The sequence below is a fragment of the Tachyglossus aculeatus genome, chromosome 18 (genome assembly GCF_015852505.1).
Source record: "Tachyglossus aculeatus isolate mTacAcu1 chromosome 18, mTacAcu1.pri, whole genome shotgun sequence".
NCBI classification, from domain to species: Eukaryota; Metazoa; Chordata; class Mammalia; order Monotremata; family Tachyglossidae; genus Tachyglossus; species Tachyglossus aculeatus.
In genome coordinates, this window is record NC_052083.1 from 17,483,122 (window position 1) to 17,501,019 (window position 17,898).

At 44.2% G+C, this 17,898-nt stretch overlaps 1 long non-coding RNA gene across 3 annotated transcripts in view; it reads left to right on the top strand.

Annotated features, from left to right (window-relative positions):
• LOC119940109 overlaps positions 1–17,898 on the top strand; it is a 143,720-nt gene that overhangs the window by 75,425 nt on the left and 50,397 nt on the right. The window lies entirely within an intron of this gene.

Here is a 17,898-nt window from a genome sequence, read left to right on the forward strand (position 1 = left end):
CAGAGTCTTAATTCCGATTTTACAGATGAAGGACAAAGAAGTTAATTGACTTGTCCAGGCCACACCGCAGACAAGAGGTAGAACCAGAATTAGAACCCAGGTCCTCTGACTTCCAAGCCCATGTTCTGTCTCCTAGGGCACTGTAAGCATTATAAGTGCTTATGGAGTTCAGCTCACTGAGATAAGTGCTGGAAAGAAATGCAAGTGCCTTCGATTCAGAATCTGTCCCTGGCCCATAAGGAATACATCGTCTAGAAGGAAGACCACAGGGAAGGAATAGCAGGGTGAATTCAGTGCAAAGAACATAATTCAACATGAAAACAGCTTATTCTCTTGTATTGTACTCTCCCAAGCGCTTAGAAAAGTGCTCTGGGCATCACAAGCGCTCAATAAATACCATTGAAGAAACAGAATGCAGTATGTAGCACATATGCTCTTTGAACCACCGTCTGGTTCTGTGGGGAGAGAAGTTCCAAGATGCATTGGTGGAGGCAAGGTTATAGATGGGGCCCAAGGCTACAATCAGTCAATCAATCAGTCAATCAATGGTATTTATTAAGCACGTATCATGTGCAGAACCCTGTACTAAGTGCTTGGGGGAGTATGATGCAGTGGCGTTGGTAGACATGTTCTTTGCCTACTAGGAGCCTACAGAACCCACCAGGTAGCTTGGCGATGGGGCAGAAGGCCTGAACTTAAAGTCCCATTAAATCAATCTGTGATATTTATTGAGTGCTTACTTTGTGTGCAGAAAACTGTACTAAGGGCTGCAAAAATACAATGCAGTATAATGGAGCTGGTAGACATGATTACTATACTCAAGGAGCTTTCCATACAGTGTACCTGCTATAGTATGAATTCACAGTTTTCATAGTTTAGACTGTGAAAGTAACCCGGCTGTCTTTCCTCTTTTGGAAGGCGGGAGAAAGTGTTGGATTAATGACTCTGTGACGTTTGGCATGGTCACTGAGAAGACCGTTACTGTTTAGTTCATTTTTTTCTTTTTTTTATGCTGTTAACCCAGAAGAAAATGAGAGAACATGAGAAATGCCTTTACAGGATCTGTCTCCCCAATATTTTGTCTTCCACTGTGCCATCAGGATGCTTAGAGAAGCCATGTGATAGTTGTCCTCCTTGACACTGATTTTAATTTTTAGGAATTCAGTATCGAACATTCCCAAACTTCTCCTATCACCCGAATTTTCCTTCAGTAACCTATTATGTGTTACTTTCCATGAATTTAAATAAACCTCTCTTGAGCCTAATGATATTTTCTTCCTGCACAGATTCCTTTGGTAATGAATTCCACATGTTTGCCACCCGCCATGGAAACAGTGTTTTCTTAGGGTATTTTTTTTTTAACTTACCCTCCTCAAGCTTCAGGTATCGCATTATCCTGATGTGCAGTTTGGTGAACCAAATCTCAGCCTTCATCATTTTGCAGATGACAGAGGGATACGAACTTAGGAGACAGATACCTAGACACGGAGACACATATATATCAACAAAATAAGCGCTCGAAGAGACTAATGTGTGCCCTCAGTGTTTTTATGGCCCAGAGCAGTCAATCAGTAAATGAGTATTGTGTATAAGTGCTTACTCTGTGCAGGGCACTGTACTAAGTGCCCTATAATTAATTAATTATGGTAATTATTTAGCTCTTACTATGTGCCAAGCGTTGGGGTAGATACAGGGTAATCAGGTTGTCCCATGTGGGGCTGTACTAAATGTTCTGTATACACACACACACGCGCGCATATATATATATATATATATATATATATATATATATATATATATATATATATATATATATATATATATGTATTTGTCTGTGACTTTGCTATGGGTCAGAGATGACTCAATGGCATAAGACGAGACAATTTGTTAAGCACTTACTATAATAATAATAATAATGATGGCTACCAAATCTGCATAGTCTACTCTCCCAAGCGATTAGGACAATAATCTGCACACAGCAAACACTCAATCGATACCAATAATTGACTGATTGATTGAGGGAGTACAATAGTGCTAGTAGAGCTGATCCCTGCCCTGTAGGCATTTACAATCTGCTGTGCTCAGAGCACTGTACTAAGCGCTTTGGGGAGAGTACAGTAGAATTAGTTGACTTGATATCTACCTTCCAGGAACTTACAATCTCCCAAGGACAACTTAGGGCAGCATTGGCAGTAGAAGGTCATAAGGGAAAGAGCCTGAAGATGCCGTTGCTTCTCCTGCTACTTCTGCTATTACTGGCTAAACCAGATTTTTGCACAGACAACGGAGGCTCCAGTTTTTCTAACTTCTTCTTGCCACCCCTGTTGCTTCTTCTCTCTAGTGCTCGCCTCATTGTTGGCTGGCACATTGGTTCCTAAGAGAAGCAGTGTGGCTCAGTGGAAAGAGCCCGGGCTTTGGAGTCAGAGGTCATGGGTTCGAATTCCAGCTCCACCACAAGTCTGCTGTGTGACCTTGGGCAAGTCACTTCATTTCTCTGAGCCTCAGTTCCCTCATCTGTAAAAATGGGAATGAAGATTTTGAGCCCCACGTGGGATGGCCTGATCACACTGTATCCCCCCCAGTGCTTAGAACAGTGCTTTGCACATAGTAAGCGCTTAACAAATGCCATTATTATTAGAGAAGCAGCGTGGATCAGTGGAAAGAGCCCGGGCTTTGGAGTCAGAGGTCATGGGTTCAAATCCCGGCTCCGCCACTTGTCAGCTGTGTGACTTGGGACAAGTCACTTCACTTCTCTGGGCCTCAGTTACCTCATCTGTAAAATGGGGATTAAGACTGTGAGTCCCCCGTGGGACACCCTGATCACCTTGTATCCCCCCAGTGCTTAGAACAGTCCTTTGCACATAGTAAGCGCTTAACAAATACCATTATTATTATTATTATTATTCCTAGAGGAGGCACACTAAGATTTCAGCCTAGGCGGCAGTGGTTGTGGTGGTAAGCGGTAGCAGCAGCAGTATCGACTGCTCTTGCTGGTTTGTTCCGTGCGGAGGATGACCGGGTGGGTAACTGAATCAGTGTCTGTGAGGGGCATGTGGGCGGGGAACACTGAATTGCCACCTGCAGTCTTAGAATCAAGTTTAGTGCTTGGAGACTGCAACTCAGATGACAAAACTTTCCATTTTACACAAAGAGATTAATCCCCCTTGTGACTTCAAAGTCATCCGTGGTAGCTTTGATCTAGGACCTTAACCTTTTCCTGGAGATAAGGGGATTGCTTGCAGGAGGACAGAATTCAGGAAAGAGGAGTACTCCATCCTAATCATCCTCTACCTCTCAGCTGCCTTGGACACTGTTTATCACCCCCTTTTCCTGGAAACATTAGCCAACCTTGGCTTCATTGACACTGTCCTCTCCTGGTTCTCCTCTCATCTCTCTGGCGGTTAGTTCTCAGTCCCCTTGTGGGCTCCTCCTCTGCCTCCCACCCCCGTAGCTGTGGGGGCCCCCTTCTATTCTCCATTACACACACTCCCTTGGAGAACTCATTTGCTCCCATGGCTTCAACTGCCACCTCTATGCGGATGATACCCAAATCTACATCTCCAGCCCCGCTCTCTCTCCCTCTCTGCAGACATCTCTACTTGGATCTTCTCCCATCACCCTAAAGGTTAGCATGTCCAAAACATGTCCTTGACTTTCCCATCACTGTAGACGGCACCACCATCCTTCCTGTGTAAATGTCTAAAGCCCGTAACCTTGGCGTTATCCTTGACTCCTCTCTCTCATCCCCTGCCCAGGGAAGTCACCTCGGGGTGTTCTTTCTGGAGGTGGTTCCGGCCAATGTGAATTCCCATTTAAACAGACACTGCTAATTACAATTCAGGCAGGGACCCTGAGTCTTCTGAGTCAGGCCTTTTTTCCAGAATGGATACGCCTCAAATCCCAACTCCTCCCTTCCTGACTAAGCTCTCATTTTCCCTGCTCCCTCCCCCTTCTATGGAGAAGCTGCGTGGCATAGTGGAGAGATCATGGGCCTGAGAATCACAAGGTCGGGGGTTCTAGTCCCGGCTCCGCCACTTGTCTGCTGTGTGACCTTGGGCAAGTCACTTCACTTCTGTGCCTCAGTTACCTCATCTCTAAAATGGGGATTGAGAGTGTGAGCCCCACATGGCACAGGGACTGTGTCCAACTCGATTTGCTTGTATCCACCCCAGCGCTTAGTAGAGTTCCTGGCACATAGTAAGCACTTAACCATTACCATTATTATTTCTATAGCATCGCCTATGAACTTGTGCCCTGTAAGCCCTTGATATTCATCCCACCCTCAGTCCCACAACATTCATAATACATATTCATAATGTATTTTAATATCTGTCTCCTCCTTGAGACTTTTAGCTTGTTGTGGACAGGGAATGTGTCTACCAACTATGTTGTATTGTCACAAGTGTTTAGTACAGTGTTCTGCACACAGTGCTCAATGAGTACCACTGATGGATTGATCGACTGATGGATTGATCTGGGAGGCAATCACTTCGGTGACATCTTCCTGTTGAAATCAGCTGGATGTGAGTCAATCCTTCAAAAATAGTGTGGGGCTGGGGGGGAGGAGGAGGGTGGGCTAAAAACATCTTACCATTAGCTCCAAATCTGAACTATATATAGTCAGGAGAGGGGCTCTTGGAGAACCTGCCTTTTCTAGAAGTGGAGTCAGAAAAGGAACCCAGGCTTCCCCTTTCTCCCTTCTCAGTAACCAGTCCATCAACCAGTAGTATTCATTCTGTCAATCAATCAGTGGTATCATTGAGGTTTTACTGTGTGCAGAGCATTGTACTAAGTGCTTGGGTGAATACAGTACAACAGAATTAGCCGACATGTTCCTTGCTCCTAAGGAGAGCCTTCTGTGTGCAGAACACTTGGGAAAGTACGCTAGAGTTAGAAGACCTGATGGCTAACATCAAGGGAGACAAGCCTCTCAGATGTAATTTGCTCCTCTGCTGGAAAGCAGAGTTGAATGGAAAGATGTATATATGGAGGAAAGTGCTTAAATCATACAGTATGCCAGATGAAATGTACAGCAGTGCAGTGGGGGGGTTTGATTGCATAGATGTGAAGGTGGCACAAAAGTGGTGAGGAGGTGAGATTTCTGAAGGGCTTTGAAGAAAGGGAGAGCTGTGGTCTACTAGCTAGGAATTGAGAGGTCATGCCAAGCAGGAGGAAGGGCAAGAACCAGGGGTCAGAGGTTGGAGGAAGAGAGTGGGGTTAGGAATGAAGAGTGGAAGCTGAGGTGAAGGTGAAAGAAGTGGAAATGTAGGAAAAAAAGAACTAATGGAATGCCCTAAAGCTATTGATCAGGAATTTCTGCTTGGTGGAGAGGGGCGGGCAACCAATGAAGGTTTTTGATGAGTAGGGAGAAGCATTGTGGCTCAGTGGATAGAGCACAGACTTGGGAGTCAGAAGGGCCCTGGGTTCTAATCCCAGCTCTGCCACACGTCTGCTGTGTGATGTTGGGCAAGTCACTTAACTTTTCTGGGCTGTGGTTACCTCATCTGTAAAATGGGGAATAAGAGTGTGAGCCCCAAGTGGGACAGGGATTGTGTCCAACCTGCTTAACTCGCATTTACTCCAGTGCTTGGCACATAGTAAGACCTCAGCAAGTATAATAATAATAATGATGATAATAAGTGTGCAGAAAAATGGCTTAGAAAATGAACTAGGAAGCAAAGGGAAGTGTGGACTGGAAAAGGGGGAAGGCTGGAGTCAGGGAGACAAGAAAGGAGAGTGATACAGTAATTAATCTAATCAGGATGTGAAGAGTGCCAGGATGGGGAAGAGTGGAGTGGGTTGGCAGGGTGTGGTAAACAAATAGTCCTTGGGATGAGGGGGAAGGAACAGATCCGGGAAAAACTGACAGATGTTAGCAACCATATCGGAATTATAAGAGGGAAGCCTTCCCCTACTGCTTTCTGATCTTCCGACTTTATTAACCCTTTCATCATGTGGCACTTGGAAGCAGTGTGGCTTAGTGGAAAGAGCCCCGGCTTGGGAGTCAGAGGTCGTGGGTTCTAATCCCGATTCCACCACTTATCAGCTGTGTGACTTTGGGCAAGTCACTTGACTTCTCTGGGCCTCAGTTACCTCAGTTACAGAATGTGAGTCCCACGTGGGGCAACCCGATTACCTTGTATCTAACCAGCGCTTAGAACAGAGCTTGGCACATAGTAAGCACTTAACAAAGACCATTATTATTATTCATTATTAATATAATTATTACCACCACAACACTTAATTGTATTTAAGTGCATGTCATATTCCACTGTACTAAGTGCTGAGGTAGATACAAGATAATCAGTCAATCACTCGTACTTACTGTGTGTTTATTGTGTGCAGAGAACTGTACTAAACGCTTGGGAGAGTACAACACAACAATATAACAGGCATCATTCCCTGCCCACAGCCAGCAGGCAGCCTAGTCGGGCAAATCAGGCTCGACGCAGTTCCTTTGTCACATGGGATTCACAGTGTAAAGGTGAGGAGGACAGGCATTGACTCCCCATTTTACAGATGAGGTAACTGAGGCACAAAGAAGTTAAGTGACTTGTCCAGTTTCACACAGAAGGTAAATGGAGGAACTGGGTTAAGAACCCAGGTTCCCTGATGCCAAGGCCCCTGCTCTTTCCATTAAGCCCTACTGCTTCCACTTATGTGCATATCTTTATACTCTTATTACTTTTTTCTGAGTATAATTTTTATTAGTAAATAGTTAGTAATTAGTAAAATGGTTCTCATCCCTCTCCTCACCAACCTCCTGCTCCCGTCCTCCCTTCTGCCTGGAAGAACTCCCTCCTTCTTCACAGTCCACAGACTACTGCTTTCCCCATCTTCACAGCAAATAGTAAGCGCTTAACATATACCATAATTATTATTATTCATTCGGTCATATTTATTGAGTGCTTACTGTATGCAGAGCACTGTACTAAACGCTTGGGAGAGTACGATACAGCAATAAAGAGAGACAGTCCCTGGGATTTTTTATTTTTAGAAGGTGACTCGGGATGAGGTCAGAAGCACAGGCAGAGGAGGTCAATTGTTTAACTGGACAGAAGCTCTGATAGTGGATGGAGGGTGGGTAGAGGTGTGGAGGTGACGGGGTGGTTTGGAGAGCTCAATTTGAGTGATTCCTTTGGTCAACAAAGCAGCTAGGAAAGTCACTGGGGGTGGGGGCCTGAGGGCTTCAGGAGGGAAGTAAGAGTCTGGAATAATCTGTGGAGCCAGTGAATGTGGGGAGTTGAAAATTTCCCATGATAATAACAGTTGTGATATTTGTCAGGGGCTTACCGTGTACCAAGCACTGTACTAAGGGCTGGGTTAGACACATGAGTATCACGTCAGACCCTGTCCCTATACCACATGAGGCTCAGAGCAGCAGACCGTTTTCCATGGCTTCTGCTTAATAATAGTTGTGGTATTTGTTAAGCACTTACTGTGTGCCAGGAATTGTACTACGTGCTGGGGCGGATACAAGCAAATCAGGTTGGACACGGTCCGTGCCCCGCTTGGGGCTCACGGTCTTAATCTGCATTTTACGACGAGGGATCTGAGGCACAGAGATGTTCAGTGACTTGCCAAGGCCACTCAGCAGACAAGTGGCAGAGCCAAGATTAGAACCCGGTTCCTTCTGATTCCCAGGCTCGTTCTCTATCCCCTAGGCCGTGGTCCTGCTTCTTTGGGATGCCATCCAGCCTGTGGTAGATGAAAGCAGTGCATGCCAGGGTCTGTGGGAGGCCCCTCACCCATCGAAGCTGCAGCCTTTGCCAACAGGCCGTTGTAACTTGGCGTCGTGTGCTAGAAGTTCATGGAAAGAGTCGATGGCCAAAATGCTGCTCCGTGAATATTCTGCCTTGATAATGCTGACTTATGGTCCTGTTAACCATTAGCAAAACGGAAGGAGTCCAGGTCCATGTCTACATTGTCTATCTCTTCAGAGTTTCTACCAAGTAGTGCTCTGGTTTTTTTTTTTTTTCTTTTTCTTTTCCCTTTGTCCACAGTGATGCTTTCTTTATAATATTCACCGCCTCAAGCATACTCTTAATGCTGGACTTTCTGGCTGTCACACATGCCTCTCTCTCTACTCTTTTGACTTTGTTTAAAATCCTCCCCATTTCTAGTGTCTAGAGCTACAAGAAAATCCTGGATGCTATCCAGCCGTTTTTTAACTAGTCTGGGTCATTACCATTTTAGGCTCCAGTGTGCTTTACACATCTGGCTTGAATCTGGCAGTGTGGACCGTCAGCTCAGTCAGAGGAATGCCTTAAAAAAAAAACCCAAAAAACAACAAAACACCCTTTGCAGAAATGGGTCAAGGTGAGGAATATCACAGTAAAACTAACATTGATAAATCAAAGTGTTTTTTTTCCTGCTAAGATGTGGAATTTTTTTCAGTTGTACAATCAAGGCACTGTCATGTGTCTAAATAAAACAACAAATAACGTCCTGCTCTCAGAAGGCCAAGGCATATATCATGGGTCAAGCAGAATAATCACCTCAACCCAAAGTAATTAATCCTGATAAAATTCAGAAGGCTTCTCTTTTCCTCTAAACACAAAAGAGGAAGACTTATTACTACTCTTTTTATTAGACTTTTTATAAAGAAGAAGACAAGCTAACCACATTTGTTCTGGTCTACACAGCCTTTTAAACCTTACCATTTTTCTTCATATATGTACATATCTGTAATTAATTTATTTATGCTAATGTCTGTCTCCCCCTCTACTCTGTACTTTCTTCATGGGCGGGGAACATATCTATCATTTTTTGTTATTTTGTACTCTCCCACGTGCTTACTACAATGCTCTGCACAGAGTAAGGGCTCAATAAATACTATTGATTGATTGATTGATTGATTGGAGGAGAATTAAAGGTGGCTTTTGAGTTGTATGTTGTTTGTGAGTGATGCATAGAAAGCTGAATGTACGTAGGGAAAATGATTAAGAACGTGTAAGGTGACTGGAAGATGATTTTATTGCTAGACTGTGGCTTGGCACATTTGGAAAAGCATGTACTGAAGGTGGTTCTTGAGAAATTGGAAATTACCATCAGCTAACAGTCCAGGGTGATGGTCGTAAGTGTGTGTCATCTTCATGTGTCTATCTTGGTAGAAGATAATTCTTATCAAAGCAGCCAGTGTTTTACGGAACTGATGGAGGCTGGGGCACTGGCTTAGACATGCAGCCTCTTGGAGCAAATCTCTAAGTAATCTTTGTGTTTCTGAACAGTGTGAATGTGCATCTGGCTGTTGTAGACCCGAGTCAGATATGATGAGAAGATGCTCTCAGGTTTTGCAAATCCCACCAGAAAATATGAGAGAGGTGACAATCACCTGTAGATTTCCCAGCTTGCTATTCATCTTTTAGCTATTTTTGACAAATTTTTTCAGCTGACAGTTATGTACTTTTAAATCGGCCTCAAATAAAACTAAACACATACAAGAAAATAAAAAAAGGGAAAATCGACTCCATCAAAATGATTTCAAATTAATGTATTGGCCATATCCTGTTCATTACGTGCTAAGTGGGTTATGTCACAGTGTCTTTGAGGCCACAGTGGTAGACTATTGAGTTCGTGGAGTAGAATCAGTCAATTCAAGCAATACTGTTTTATTAATTGAGCAGCTACTGTGTGCAGAGCACTGTAGTAAGCCCTGGGAAGAGTACATAAAATAGAAGTGGTAGACACAATGGGAGGGCAGGGAGAAGCAACTGTGGCCTTGTGGATAAAACACAGGCCTGGTGTCAGAGGACCTAGGTTCTACTCCCAGCTCTGCTGCTTGTCTGCTGTGTGACCTTGGACAAGTCACCTAACTTCATTGTGCCTCAGTCACCTCTTCTTTAAAACGGAGATGTCCTACCTGATGATCTTGTATCTACTCCATGCTTTGTACCATATCTGACACATAGTAAACACCAAATACCATAAAACAAGGAGCTTAGAGTTTTGAGTGGGAGACAGACATTAAAATGAATTACAGATAGGGGAAGTGGCAGAATATGAAGATGTGCTCAATAAATACCATTGATCGATAATAATAATGATAATGGCACTTATTAGGCACTTACTGTATGTGTGCCAAGCACTGTTTTAAGCACTGGAGTAGATGCAAGATAATCAGGTTGGACACAGTCCCTGTCCCACATGGGGCTCAGAGTCTTAGTCCCCATTTTGCGGATGAGTGAACTGATGCCTGGGGAAGTTAAGTGACTTGCCCAAGATCACACAATACATATGGGGCAGAGTCAGGATTAGAACCCAGGACCTTCTGACTTTCAGGCCTGCTTTTTCCGATGTGCCTGAAAGAGAACATTTTCACTCCCCATATAGAATGTGAGCCTAAGGGCAGTCAAAGCATCCTTCCAGGTTTCAGTTTGGTGGTAGTTAAATAGCAGCAGTTCATTCTATTTTAGGTTTATGTTTTTGACTTCAAAGATGAGTTCTGTTAAATGGTGGGGAAACGAAACGAAAGAAACATCTATGCAGGAATTGATACTATCTGACTCTTTGCAAGTATTCAAGGAATATTCTCAAAGCTTTGCAGCGTGGCGTAGTGGAAAGAGCCTGGGCTTGGGAGTCAGAGGTTGTGCGTTCTAATCCCGGCTCCACTCCTTCTCAGCTGTGTGACTTTGGGCAAGTCACTTACCTTCTCTGTGCCTCTGTTACCTCATCTGTAAAATGGGGATTAAGACTATGAGCCCCACCGTGGGACAACCTGATTACCTTGTAATTACCCCAATGCTTAGAAGAGTGCTTGTCACATAGTAAGTTCTTAACAAATACCATAAATATTATTATCAGTGTTTAGAACAGTGCTTTGCACATAGTAAGCGCTTAATAAATGCCATCATTATTTTATTTGTAGTACACCCAGGTCTCCTAAATAAAGTGTTACAGAGCCCCACGTTGTAGAACTAACCCTAAATCCAAAGCTGCAAGCGTGTGCAGCCCTGCTTCTTCTGACACCCCAATTCTGCTCTTGCAGTGTATCAAAACGGGTTGTGAAAACATACATTCTGGCACAGTGGAGTGTGTACAATTTGTAGTCCATATATATCAACACACTTAGTATTTGGGCACTTTCCCTATCTTCAGCACTCAACGGGCATTTCTTAACAGTAATGATAATTGTGGTATCTAAGTACTTACTCTGTGCCAAGTACTGTTCTAAGCACTGGGGTTATTACAAGATAATAAAAACAGTAATGATGGCATTTGTTAAGCACTTTCTATGTGTAAAACACTGTTTTAAACGCTGGGGATGATTAGGTGATTAGGTTGTCCCATGTGGGGTTCACAGTTTTAATCCCCATTTTACAGAAGAGGTAACTGAGGCACAGAGACGTTAAGTGACTTGCCCAAAGTCACACAGCAGACAAGTGGCGCAGTCGGGATTAGAACCCATGACCTCTGACTCCCACCCCCGTACTCTTTCCATTGAGCCATGCTGCTTCTCTTGGTTTTGATAATCAGATCAAAACCAGTCCCTGTCCCAGATGGGGGTGAACAGGTATTTAATCCTCATTTTTCAAATGACAAAACTGAGGCCCAGGGGAGTTAAGTGGCTTGCCCAAGGTCACACAGCAGGCAGGTTGCAGAGCCAGGATTAGAACACAGTTCCTTTCACTCCCAGATCTGGGCTTTTTCAGTTAGGCAACACCACTTCTCATTATTGATTCAACTGTTTCATCCTGAAGTATTTGTAATCTTTTCCCACTATTAGTAATTAACATTTTTCTATGTCCCCCATTAAATTGTAAGCTCCCTGAAAGGAGGGAATATGTGTCTTCATTCTGTTGCTCTCTTCTAAGTGCTATTACAGAGTTTAGCACTTGCCCAATTATTGCTACGCTCTTTACTCAGTGCCTCAATAAATTCTATTGTTTTAGTATTAAAGTTAAAAGAGCATTGTAGACTCAAGATGCCACATGCAGAGCCACACAATAAATTGAATGATATGCAAGGGTGGGCAACACTTTTCTTGCTTTTGGTGGTGGCATTGCAATTCAGGTAATTTTGCTTGGCAGAAACCTGAAGAATGAGACAGGCTTTTAAAAATAATAATGGTGATAATAATAATGCTATTTATTAAGCACTTATTATCTGCCAAATACGGTTCTAAGCACTGGGGTAGATACAGGGTAATCAGGGTGTCCCACATGGGGCTCACACTTTTAATCCCCATTTTACAGATGAGGGAACTGAGGCACAGAGAAGCTAAGTGACTTGCCTCGGGTCACACAGCAGACAGGTGGCAGAGCCGGGATTAGAACCCACGTCCTCTGATTCCCAAGCCCGTGCTCTTTCCTTCTACTACTTCAGCAATTTGGGAAGTGAGCTCTTTCCTTTTCTCCTACCCTCCCATTCCCAAATTTCCCCTTCACCACCACAGCCTGATACACACATATATACTGAAGAGGGGCTGCAGTGGCTGCTAACTCCTTGTATTGTCCTCTCACAAGCGCTTAGTACAATGCTGTGCACACGGTAAGCGCTCAATAAATGCCACTGATTGATTGATTTACAAGAATCTTTCACAGGGAAAGCCTCTGTAGCACAGCCCTTCATTATCAAAGTCCAAACCCCCGCTACATGGACCCGGATAAAGCAGGATGGGAAAAAACGGCTCTCTAACACACACTCATCATCGGGCATGAGATGAGCCTTGATCCTTAATGTATAATTCTTCCAGACACAACCCTCACACACATTATTCATTCAGACATATTTATTGAGCGCTTACTGTGTGCAAAGAGTGCAAGGAGGAGCTTTGCAGCAGCTTCTACTTCTGCAGCCGCGTTGTCTTACGGGAGTAGGCAACCGTCCGTTGCCTCTACATTCAGTCGTATTTATTGAGCGCTTACTGTGTGCAGAGCACTGTACTATCAATCAATCAATCAATCGTATTTATTGAGCGCTTACTATGTGCAGAGCACTGTACTAAGCGCTTGGAAAGTCCAATTCGGCGACAGATAGAGACAATCCCTACCCAACAACGGGCTCACAGTCTGGAGTGAGGCAGGAAAATAGTGCTGTCTATTCCAAACTGTATCCTAAATTCAGTAGTCCCTGAAAAACCTGTCTTTGTCACTGCTTCTAGAATTTACTGAAATTTCCCAAGTACTAAAGAGGACTCTTACATCAGTGGTTCTCTGTCAGGAACAATTCAGGTAGTTCTCCTACTGGCTCTTGTGGGTGGGGAATGTGTCTGTTTATTCTTATATTGTCCTCTCCCAAGCACTCAGTACCCTGCTTTGCACACAGAAAGCGCTCAGTAAATACGATTGAATGAATAATGTATGTGAGGTTTGTTTTCTGGAAGAACCCACTGTTGGGTAGGGACTGTCTCTATATGTTGCCAACTTGTACTTCCCAAGCGCTTAGTAATAATAATTATAATGGCATTTGTTAAGCGCTTACTATGTGCAAAGCACTGTTCTAAGCGCTGGGGGGATACAAGGTGATCAGGTTGTCCCCCATTGGGGCTCACAGTCTTAATCCCCATTTTCCAGTTGAGAGAACTGAGGCTCAGAGAAGTTAAGTGACTTGCCCAAGGTCACATAGCAGACATGTGACGGAGCCGGGATTCGAACCTATGACCTCTGGCTCCAAAGCCCGAGCTCTTTCCACTGAGCCACAGTAAGCACTCAATAAATACGATTGATTGATTAAGGAAAGCTCATGTGGTTGTGCTCATCTCATGCCCCATGATGTGTGTTATAGAGTTGTTTTTGCCTACCCTGCTTTATCCAGATCCCCACGGTCGGTCTGCCCAATGCTCGGCTGCTGCGGCCTCAGTTTCCCTCACCTTCCAGGCCACCTCCAGCCCCCTTGCAGACTGGACCGCTCCGTTTCTGTCAGAACAACAGTTGGCCAAATGCCGATTTCACCAGCGATGAGCGGGCGGCATTAGAGCGAAATAGCGAGCGTTGTGTTACATCAGAAATGCACTGTGAGAGGAAATTCCAACTTTTCTTTCTCTCCATTTCGATTTGTGGGAAAATGCTAGTCCTGCCACTGCTTCTCTCGGGCAGGACTCCTGTCGTGCATACAGATTTGATGAATGACTGGACTGTGGCTAAGTGATTGCAGATGCCATAGTTGGAAGTTTTTTAGGGGGAGGGGATTCCACTTTGGCATAAATTAAATATCAAATTTCTCCAGGTTAAACCTAAACTAATTACTCAAGCCTGCATGCTTCAGAATATCCCTTGGTTTCCATAGCACCTCTATTTTGCTAAGCTTTTTTTTTTCTTTGGGTGTTTGCTAATTAATTCTGATTGTGATTTGCATGCTCGGGTGCTGAGGGGGCCTTTTTAGATGCTGGTGGAAAATGTGAAGTGGGATGTTTCCTAAAGCTTTGCAGAGTGCATCGTGGTTGAACATGTTGGCGTGATCGATATGTGTCTTCAGGGTATTCAGGGAGAGGTGGAAATGAGGGACTCTAGTCATTTATACTTTGTTACAACAGGTCCCTTTCCAGCTTTATTCCTTATTCCATAAGTAGCTAAATAATAACTGTGGTATTTCTTAAGTGCTTACTCGGTGGCAAGCACTGTACTAAGCACTGAGGCAGATAAGAGAAGCAGCGTGGCTCAGTGGAAAGAGCCTGGGCTTTGGAGTCAGAGGTCATGGGTTCGAATCCTGGCTCCGCCAACGTGTCTGCTGTGCGACCTTGGGCAAGTCACTTAACTTCTCTGTGCCTCAGTTTCCTCATCTGTAAAATGGGGATGATGACTGTGAGCCCCACGTGGGACAACCTGATCACCTTGTATCCCCCCAGCGCTTAGAACAGTGCTTTGCACATAGTGAGCACTTAACAAATGCCATTATTATTATTATTATTATTATTATTATTATTATTATTATTATACAGGATCATCAGGTTCCACATGGGGCTTTTAGTCTAAGGCGGGAGAAGAGGCATTGAATCCCCATTTTGCAGATGAGGGAACTGAGGCACATAGAAACTAAATGACTTACACAACATCGCAGAGCAGGTAAGTGGCAGAGCAAGGATTAGAACCCAGGTCCTCTGCCCTTGTACTTCCCACTAGGCCACATAAAGATAAATGTTTTATAATGATAATGATGGTATTTGTTAAGCACTTACTATGTGCCAAGCACTGTTCTAAGTACTGAGATAGATACAGGGTAATCAGGTTGTCCCATGTAGGGCTCACAGTCTTAATCCCCACTTTACAGATGAGGTAACTGAGGCACAGAGAAGTGAAGTGACTTGCCCAAGGTCACACAGCAGACCACTGGTAGAGCCGGGATTAGAACCCACGTCCTCTCACTCCCAAGCCCGTGGTCTTTCCACTAAGCCACCCGCTTCCCTGTTTTATGATGTGGGTAATGGAGTATTGGTGTTAAATTCACATATACATGTCAGACTGATAATGTGTTTTGTAGGCCTGGCTATAAGGTAGGGATTTCATGCCTTTACTGGGACTGCTGGTAAAAGTAGCATTTTCTTTTGGCTACTGTCCTATCCCGAATCAAATTTATTGAGCGCTTACTGTGAACAGAGCACTGTACTAAGTCCTTGGGAGCATATAGTATAACAGAGTTGGTAGACATGTTTCCTGCCCACAGTGAGCTTACAGTCGAGAGGATGGGGGTAGATCTAGAGTAGTAATAATAATAATAATAATAATGACATTTATTAAGCGCTTACTATGTGCAAAGCACTGTTCTAAGCACTGGGGTAGATACAAGGTAATCAAGTTGTCCCACGTGGGGCTCACAGACTTAATCCCAATTTTCCAGATGAGGTAACTGAGGCCCAGAGAAGTGAAGTGACTTGCCCAAAGTCACACAGCTGACAAGTGGCGGAGCCGGGATTTGAACCCATGACCTCTGACTCCAAAGCCCGGGCTTTTTCCACTGAGCCAAGTATGGTGTGAACAGCTTTGATTTGGGTATTCCAGACCCCAGAATCCTACCACCCACAGCACTTGTGCACATATCTTTAAATACTGTTACTTCTCCTTTCCTGTAATTTATTTTAATGTTTGTTTTCCTGGCTGGATTGTAAACTCCTCAAGGGCAGGGAACTCACTTGTCTTCTTCCATGTGCTTGGTACAGTGCCTTGCACAGAGTAAGTGCTCAATAAATAATATCATTTGCTTGCTTGATTGATACAGCCCGGAGTCATTTTCTACACAAGCTGAAGAGAGCAGCAGGTGCCCCATCTTTTAAAAAATGCTGCTTTCATTACCATTTAGCATTCAATAGTGCCTACGTTGTGAGGCAAAATGAAGGGAAATGGTCACGAAAATAGTGGATGGAACAAAACCAAAATACTCCTTCAGATTGAGCATCATAGAAATGCAGCTTAAGGGTGCCTATAGAGACTGGGTTCTGAATGCCAGTAGAAGACCTGCATTTAAAAATCTCCAAAGCATCCTGCTGATTGACATCACCCTCCCCACCACCCGTGCTCAGCTCACGGGTGAATTTCATTGTTTGTGGTGTCTTCCAATACGAAGGACACGCATTCAAAGTTGACTGCTCTTTAGGAAAATGGAGGATTTGGGAGAGAAGCTTAGCTTGAAGAGTAAAAAAAAAAAAAATATCCATGCTGAAAGAGTGTTTCGTGCAACACTATGCCAAATAGTACAGTTTGCTTGGATTCTCAGGGCTGTTAAAGAGGTTTTAAAGTGCAGCGGCCCTCTAAAGCCAGTTTGGGAAGATGTTCTGTGTTTTAGAGTCAGACATCTAGGGGCAGTGGCTCTTAGAGTGGGTGCCAGAATTCTTAAACATAACATTGGAAAAACCCTGATTTGACAAGGGAACCAATGTGTGGTATGCAGGCCTTCAGCTGTTGAGATGAGGGATTGAAGCAGTCTGGATGAACGTGACGCTGATTAAATCTGCTGGACTATGTCAAGCAGACTCATTCCAGCAAACCCACACCAACCATCATTCAAAGAATTACAAAGAGGGAAATTTGAGCCGTGGCCTGAGGAAGAATCAGTAAACCACCATGTCTGCTTTTGCGTAAAAAAATGCCTCAACCGATCCACACAGGATGTTTCGACGATTTCCCTATTCAGAGAAGCAGCAAGGCCTAGTGGCAAGAGTGTAGGCCTGAATCTTAATCTCCGTTTTCCCAACTTGTGTGACCTTGGGTAGGCCACTTGCTTTCTCTGTAACTCAGTTTCCTCATCTGTAAAGTGGGAATTAAGTGTTTTTCCCCTTAGATCGTGAACACTATGTGAGAAAGGGACTATGTCCAATCCGCTTATGTTGTGTCTACCCCAGTGCCCAGTACAATGCTGGGTACATAGTAACCACTGAAATACAATTATTATTATTATTAGCATCATTATTTTGGGCTGTATCTGTCTCCTAGAGGGCCCACACTCTGAAGCAGGCCTCTTGAGACTATCCTAAATCATTAAGGTCCCCAGCCACCTCCAGCTGTAATGGGGCTTGGACTTCTGGCTAGGTGGAAGCCCCTCTCCTGGACCTCCAACTATTTTCTGCCTCCGTTATGGAATGGGGGAGAAGCTCAGTGACAGGGCATCCTTCCGGAGCGGGCAGAGCCGTGCCTCCTGAACTGTTATTGGGTAAATAGGTTAAACATGAAACATCCTTTAGGTTTTCATTTTTATTGTAAAACCAGCAGAGTTATGCATGTCTCACCCAGGGATGGGCTTGCTGGTGGGAATGGAGAGGAGGATATTCATCCGTAGAGAATTAGCCAGTTCATCGTCTTAGCCATCACAGCTGCTTCAGTCAAAAGCTGGATGTAGGGGGGGTGATGAAAAGACTGGAATTTCTGTTCTGATCTCTCCTTTGCTCTTCTGTTTGGTGGTCGGCTTTGTGGACTTGCCACTCCTGCTGGGAACTCAGCAAAAACTAGAGCAGCAGTAGCCGAATCAGAT